Source organism: Oncorhynchus clarkii, chromosome 7 (genome assembly GCF_045791955.1).
Source record: "Oncorhynchus clarkii lewisi isolate Uvic-CL-2024 chromosome 7, UVic_Ocla_1.0, whole genome shotgun sequence".
In the NCBI taxonomy this organism is placed as follows: Eukaryota; Metazoa; Chordata; class Actinopteri; order Salmoniformes; family Salmonidae; genus Oncorhynchus; species Oncorhynchus clarkii.
In genome coordinates this window covers 49,435,491-49,443,682 of record NC_092153.1, presented here as the reverse complement: position 1 = coordinate 49,443,682, position 8,192 = coordinate 49,435,491, and the positions used below count along the sequence as shown (strand labels likewise).

Here is an 8,192-nt window from a genome sequence, read left to right as displayed (position 1 = left end):
ATATATGCATATAATAATTATTATTGGATAGAAAACACTCTAAAGCTTCTAAAACCGTTGGAATTATGTCTGTAAGTATAGCAGAACTCACAGGGCAGGCAATCTCCCAAACTAGTTTTGGGATCATGAAAGTTGGGGCAACTTTGACGCCATCGCCCCCACCCTTCCCAACCAGCTATGGATCTGGGGACACTTTCTATGTCTTCCACTAGATGTCCTCATTCAGTACAGCGTTTAATTGTTCAAATCCCACGGATCTGGACTCCCTCATCGCTTTGACCTTCCACATCGATGGGCGATTGCGGGAATGATGGATGGGAAGGAATTTCGATTTCGCTCGCACGTCCAGGATTCCACCTCTTCTCCGAGTCATCCCGGAAGTCCCCAATGGTCCCGTTGTCGAGAGCACCCGAGGTTTACCGACCTTCCCCGAGAGTCACTGAAGACGGCCGAGGCATTGTTTCCCGAGCTTATTCAATTAGGTCGAGCTGGGCTGTCGCCAGTGGAACGGCAACACAGGAACAACACAAGGAGCTGTCTGTATTGCAGGATTATTGGTCATTTTGTGTTCTCTTGCCCGGTAAAAGACCAGGATCACTAGTATGAGCGAGTACTCTGGTGGGCCATATGGATAACTTTTCTGCTTCCCTTACTTACACCCCTTTTCATGTAATTCTGCTGTGGGAAACCAGTCCAAATCTCTCCGGGTCCTCATTGACTCTGGGGCCGATGAGAGCTTTTTGGACACCACACTGGCTTCCGAGCTGAACTTCCCCACGCAGCCCTCTCCATTCCCATGGAGTTTAGAGCGCTGGATGGGCGCTCTATAGGTCGGGTCACCCATAACACCACTCCCATCAACCTACAAGTGTCAGGAAATAAATAAGTGATGAGTATGACTATCAAAGGCTACAGATCATGATGAGATGTCATTTTTAGCAATTGGAGCGCCCTTTTTTTGGTGCTGAAGAATAAATGAAGAATAGCTCTGCCATTTGGCCAGTTAAGGAACAAACAACAATAATTTACAGTACGCCTATAGCTTAATGTATATACAAGTACATATAGCTTAATATCATTGCACTGTTTGTGAGAAGAGCTTAACCCTCCCGTTGTCCTGGTATTGTGTCTAGTCCCCGCGTCCTCCGGGTCACCCTGTCCCGTCCTGGCTAAAGGCCCAATGTGCGCAAGTGTGACAGTAGGCGTGTGAACAGCCTTTGCAGATGTATTTCTTACACCTGCAGCACACCGTGTGTGTCTTGGAGTCCTTCTTGGCTGGGCAGAGCTGACACCTCTTCCTCTTACTTGCCCTGGTGGCCGGGGCAACTGGCGGGGCAGCGGCCGTGCAAGCGGCGGGGCCCTCGCGCTGTTGATCACGAGGCGCCGCCGCCACCGCCGCCGTAGCACTCTGTAGGACTTTGACAAGGGCTGACGCCGCTTCGGTGCGGGGCAGATGCTGCTTTCTTTGGATCAGCGGCTTCACGAGTGCCTTTCCCAGCTGCTCGAGGAACACCCTGCGCTTGTTCCGCTTGCCAGGCATCCAGTCAGGCTTGATCTCTCACCATGTGACAAAGGCGTTGTAGGAGGACACGTCAAGGATGTTGTGGAAGACGACCAGGGGCCAGCGGGCAGTCATCCGTCTGCAGCTGTAGGTGCCCACCACCTTGTCTAGGTTGTCCACGCCGCCCTTGTTGCAGTTGTAGTCTAGGATGAGGGCCGGCTTCCTGTCGCTGCGATCGCTAATGTGGCCCTCTGTGTGCAGCGTGCTCAAAAGTAGCACGTTCTTGTTTCTCTTTGCCAGGTAGGACACCAGAGTGGCGGTGGGCGTGAAGGCGAACCTGGAAGACAGGACCTGTCTGTCCCTGGACTCGAGCAGCGCGGGCAGGAGCTCGGCCTTGTTCTTTCTCACCGTGCCCACCATGGTGAGGTTCCTCTCGAGGAGCCACTGGCCCAGGTCGTAGGAGGTGAAGAAGTTGTCGCAGGTGACGTTGCGACCGCTCAGGCCCGTTGTCAGATCGAGGACGATGCGCATCCCCTGGTTCTTCTCGGGGTCTCCGCCGGCCGCCTTGCCGGTGTACACTTGCATCTTCCAAGCGTAGCTGGACTTGGCGTCGCAGGCCACCCACGACTTGATGCCGTATTTGGCCGGCTTGCTGGGGATGTACTGACGGAAAGGACAGCGGCCTTTTGGAATGGGGACAAGACATTAGTGTGGTTACTGTGTCACGGGGGCCAAGGGCCACATTTTGTGTTACACACGCTGCCAGCGCTGCTACAGCCGCTGCTTGTACCGCTGCTACGGCAGCACTGCCTCTCTGTATAGACATATAAGCACATGCGCGCACACACGCGCACGCACAGTACCTCTGAACGGGACCAGTTGCTCGTCCACCGTCACGTCGGGCCCCGGGTTGTAGAGGGCCGGCAGCCGCGCCTCCCACAGGTCCCAGACCTCCCGTATGGCTGCGAGTTTGTCCGTGGCGAGTCTGGCGGGTCTCGACTGGCGGTCGTCGAAGCGCAGCAGCCTCGTACCTGTGAAAGACCTTGAGCGGCATGGTGGCTCGGAACGCGGTCCTGCCGCTCTCGGCGTCCCACAGGCTTGCCGCGGCCTCGCCCCGGGACCTGTAGATGCCCGCTAGGATCAGCAGCCCTACGTAGGCGCGCAGGTCCGTGGGTCGCCATGGGTCGCCAGCCGTCGCCGTATTTTCTGGCCCCGTGCAGGTTCGTCATTTCCACAATTATCCTTTCTATCGCCAGTGTGACAAACAGGTGGAAGGCGGACGCGATGTTGCGGGCCTGTGTCGCGGCATAGGCTGTGGGGCCCGGAGTCTGGTCCGGCCCGGCGTGGCAGATGTTGTGTAGTATGCTGTCATGTGCCTCACCCTAATAATTTGGCCTATTTACCCCTTTTAATTTTGTCTACTGTTCTGACTTGGTGGTGCACATGTAGCCTATAACCTGTTTCAGGGAAATTTAATCATCAAATTTTGGAAGAGCTTTCATTGTCTGCTTATATGCCCCCTATATTTATCCTACGGTTGTGACTTGGTGTACAGAGAGAACACGGCCCATGTTCTGAATCCTGTCACTGTACATTTCAAAAGTGCTAAACAAATACTTATATTGACTACGTCCGTCCTAGCTCGCTCATTAATGTCTTAATCGAAATTACGAAGGACTTCTCATTCGCTTGTCGTCTCCTTATGCCATAGTTTGTATATCTCAATTGTCATTAGAAACCACATTTGTTTAACTTGTTATGGCTGCAATCCCCTTATTGGGATAAGTGTCATCAACAACCGCTGAATAGCATAGCCCTACATTCAATAAATATTACTACAAATATTTATATTCATGAAATCACAAGTGCAATGTAGGAAAACACAGCTTAGCCTTTTGTTAGTCCACCAAGTTTATCAATCGCACAACAAAACATTAAGTACACTTAGCATCAGGAGGCCTGGTCACGAAAATCAGAAAAGCAATCAAATTAATCGTTTACCTTTGATGATCTTCGGATGTTTTCACTCACGAGACACCCAGTTACACAACAAATGTTCCTTTTGTTCCATAAAGATTATTTAATGTCCAAAATACCTTCGATCGTTTGTCGCGTTATGTTCAGAAATCCACAGGAAAGAGCGGTCCGACAACGCAGACGAAAATTCCAAATAGTTTCCATAATGTCCACAGAAACATGTCAAACGTTTTTTATAATCCATCTTCAGGTTGTTTTTAAAATATATAATCGATAATATATCAACCGCAAATGTCTTTCACAGTAGGAGAGGGAAAAGCAATACCTATCCAAACTCTGTTGCGCGAGCAAAGCTCATGTGACCACTTGACACGATGTTATCGTTCTGGCTTATTTTTCACTGTTGACACCTTGAGGAAGCGATAGGAAAAGGAATCTGGTTCATATCCCAAGTTCATATCTTTAAATCCAGCAAAGGGAGGCTATGGAACATGGAGTTTTCAAAATAGAAGCCACTTCCTGTTTTGATTTTCCTCAGGGTTTCGCCTGCTTTATCAGTTCTGTTATACTCACAGACAATATTTTGACAGTTTTGGAAACTTTAGAGTGTTTTCTATCCAATACTAATAATAATATGCATATATTAGCAACTGAGACTGAGGAGCTGGCCATATACAATGGGCACCTTTTCATCCAAGCTACTCAATATTGCCCCTGCAGCCATATGAAGTCAATATCAGCTATGTTTTTTTAAGGCAGTAAATGAGGCTGAATGAACTGATTCGCTGCAAGACAAGGTTCCACTGATAGCCAGGTGTAGCAGCGGTAGGATGTTGGGACTGCTGTTGGGACAGCTGTATGTAGGCCCTAACAGTTTGTGGGCACCAATTGTCACCGTTATAGTGCAATTAATGTATTGCTTAGTGTTGCGTTGTGTCGTGGCTTTGCTGGAATTCATCCCACTTATTCTTTATTTTTTGCCCCACCAAGATTTACATGCTAAAATCGTCACTTATCTCAACCAATAGCCAATGTTGGCTAAATATTCCAACCAGGACTACAGCAACTTCCAGAGAGTGTCAGGCTCCTTGGGCTTTGAGGTGGCCACTCTGGTTTGGGAGTCCTTGGCAGAACGGTGTTGCCGTAACCAAGTGGTCACATACAGTATATCGTTCTGGATTCCACTACGCAAGAGGGGATCCGTATTGTTTCATGAACATCCAGGCAGACACAAGGTGAATTTGGATCCCACTTTGGCCAAATTGATTGTAGCCTATAGTTTGTCATCATTCTCACACTGCCAGAGAGAAGACAAGGAAGAAACCCAGCCAGATCACTTGTGATACAAGTCAGTATTCGACATCCATCCATGTCTGAGAATGTCGGGAGATGATGTGGAAACCAGCCACTACGGGCAACAGCAAGCACTGTTACCTTCAAGTGGATTTCATTTGTAATTGGTCATCATGGACGGAGATGGCAGTTGGGCACAATAATCTGCTTCTGATTCCAAATATTGCAAGTTTGAATCCAGTGATATTTTTGTTTTAAGCCTATCCCAAACCAAGACAAAGGAGATGATTGTGGACTACAGGAAAAAGAGGAGCGAGCATGCGCCCATTCTCATCGACGGGACTGCGGTGGAGCAGGTGAGAGCTTCAAGTTCCTTGGTGTCCACATCACCAACAAACTAACGTGGTCCAAGCACACCTTGACAGTCTTGAAGCGGGCACGACAAAACCTATACCCCTCAGGAGACAGAAAATATTTGTCATGGGTGCTCAAATCTACAGATCTGTTCTACAGCTGCACCATCGAGAGCATCTTGACTGGTTGCATCACTGCCTGGTATGGAAACTGCTCGGCCTCTGACTGCAAGGCACTACAGAGGGTAGTACGAACGGCCAGTACATCACTGGGGCCCAAGCTTCCTGCCATCCAGTACCTCTATACCAAGCGGTGTCAGAGGAAGGCCCTAAATATTGTCAAAGACTCCAGCCACCCTAGTCATAGACTGTTCTCTCCGCTGTTCTCTCCATACCCGGGGGGCCAAGTCTAGGTCCAAGAGGCTTCTAAACAGCTTCTACCCCCAAGCCATAAGGCTCCTGAACATCTAGTCAAATGGCTACTCAGACTATTTGCATTGCTCCCCCCCTCCACATCACTGCCAACTGGTTGTCATCTATGCATAGTCACTTTAATTAACTCTACCTACATGTACATACTACCTCAACTAACCGGTAAATATTGTTATTTTTTACGGCTGCTCTCTAATAATTTGTTACTTTCCTCTTATTCATATTTTTTGTGCAACTGCACTGTTGGTTGGGGGTTCGTAAGTAAGCATTTCACTGTAAAGTCTACACCTCTTGTATTCGGCACATGTGACTAATGAAACTGTATGCCTTACCTTAACAATTCGGAGTTAATGCCTGAACTTAACCTTAACCTTAACATTTTGGATGGCAATGCCTAAATGTAACCTTAAACACTGAGAAATTTGACTTTTGGAACAACTTCTAAATTTGACTTTTGAGAAAAATGTCTAATTCTGAAGTGAGACTGTGCGAACTGGTAGCAGCAAACATCTTCTAAGCTGCTACTCATATTTATTTGGTTCATCATCCTATTGTTTTTCATGGAATGTTAGTGGAAATTAAATGTAATTTATTTAGAGGTTATCAGAATCCATTTTCCAGAAATAGATTAATCAGCTCTGTGTATTCTCAAATTGAAAAAAAGTGGAAAAAAACTACACCCCTGCTGCCAGGGCCTAGGACTTTGGCACTAAAATAATCACTGTTGGCCCCATGTGATTACTATCATATCTCTGTTGAGGATTCTGAATTAACTGTGTTTATTCAGCAACTGCATCAGAAAATGGGGGTAGGTCAGGAATTCCCATCCCTTCTTGAAGTTTTGGCAGCTGCTGCCCTGACATTTTCCCTAAGATCAAGGGCCATCATCACCTATGACTTCATGTAATATCTTGCAATCTCACCCTATTGTCCTTTGATGAAATAATCTCCTTCTTCAACACCAGAATGTGAAACTGATGCCCTGACCCTGGTACTACATCCACCTGCCGTGCCTGTACTGTAAGGGAGATAGATACCTAGTCAGTTGTACAACTGAATGCCTTCAACTGAAATGTGAATCATGAATCAGAGAGGTGCAGGGGGCTGCCTTAATCAACAGCCACATCTTCAGCACCCAGGGAACAGTGGGTTAACTGCCTTGCTCAGGGGCAGAACAACACTCTAACCACTAGGCTACCTGCCACCACTACTGTAGAGTGCTCCTTTGAGTGAGACTGGTTAATCTGATCTGATAATATGTTGATTATTTCATTCGGTTGGGCTGTCAGACTGAACACTTCATCCATTATCTGTATATTGTGACAGTCAAATCATTTCAAATTTTGTCACTGCACTTGTCTGCTGCTGTATCTCTCTCTCTCTCTCTCTCTCTCTCTCTCTCTCTCTCTCTCTCTCTCTCTCTCTCTCTCTCTGAATATGTAAGTGATAGACATGTTATGTCACACCCTGATCTGTTTCACCTGCCTTGTGCTTGTCTCCACCCTCCTCCAGGTGTACCTGTGTTTTCTGTTTGTCTGTTGCCAGTTTGTCTTGTCTCGTCAAGCCTACCAGCGGTTTTCCCGTACTCCTGTTTTTGTCTCTAGTCCCTGTTTTCTAGTTTTCCCGGTTTTGACAATTCTGCCTGCCCTTACCCTGAGCCTGCCTGCCGTGCTCTGGATTACCTCTGCTCTGGATTACTGACCTCTGCCTGCCCTTGACCTGTCGTTTGCCTGTTCCCTGTTTTTGTAATACACTCTTGTTACTTTGAACTGTCTGCATCTGGGTCTTATCCTGAGGTCTGCTAGAATGAACTGACCTAGAAGACTCGGACCGGCTCCGCAACGTCATTTCCTCCCAAGGGGGCCACCGTTGGGAGACACAAGGAGCTACTTCGAAGTCTTATGGACGGATTCCAGACCTTGGCAGAACGGCATGACTGTGCCTTGAGTACATTGCTTGGAGCAATTCCGCTGATTATCTGTGAGGCCGCCAGAAGTTACTCCAGCTTCGACCAAGACTCCCGCGGTGTTGGGGACTATGCAGTTAATTTCCGCACGTTGGCTGCCGAGATTGCCTGGAACCCGGAATCCCTGTTCGACACATTCCTTCGTGTATTATCGGAGGAGGTAAAGGACGAACTCAGGAGCTGCCTACGGATCTCGATTCGCTCATCTCCTTGGCCATCAGGATTTATGGGCAGCTACAGGAACTTAAAAGGGAGAGAAGGTCTGATTCCGGTCCCAATTGATCGCCCAAGGATCCCACCTTGCCTCCGAGGAACTCCGGAAGTCCCCTGCGTTTACGTCCGGAGAGCCTCTGAGGTCTGCTGACTCGCCTTTTTTGGAGCCGATGCAACTCGGCTCCTTACTCGCACCCCTCTCCATGCCATCCTGCTATGGGGCGACCAGTCTAAATCTCTCCGGGTTCTCATTGACTCTGGGGCCGACGAGAGATTCATGGACGCGACCCTGGTGTCTGAGCTGGGCATACCCACTCAGCCCCTCTCCAGTCCCCTGGAAGTTAGAGCACTGGATGGGCGCTCTATATGCAGGGTTACCCACAATACTACTGATATTCACCTGCAAGTGTCCGGAAACCACAGTCTATACAGTGTATGCTCACCAAGTCTCGACAGG

General features: G+C 48.4%; 1 pseudogene; it reads right to left on the bottom strand.

Annotated features, from left to right (window-relative positions):
* Positions 1-1,150: 1,150 nt before the first annotated feature.
* On the bottom strand, positions 1,151-7,940 carry LOC139412608 (piggyBac transposable element-derived protein 4-like; annotated as a pseudogene).
* Between the last annotated feature and the right edge of the window lie 252 nt (positions 7,941-8,192).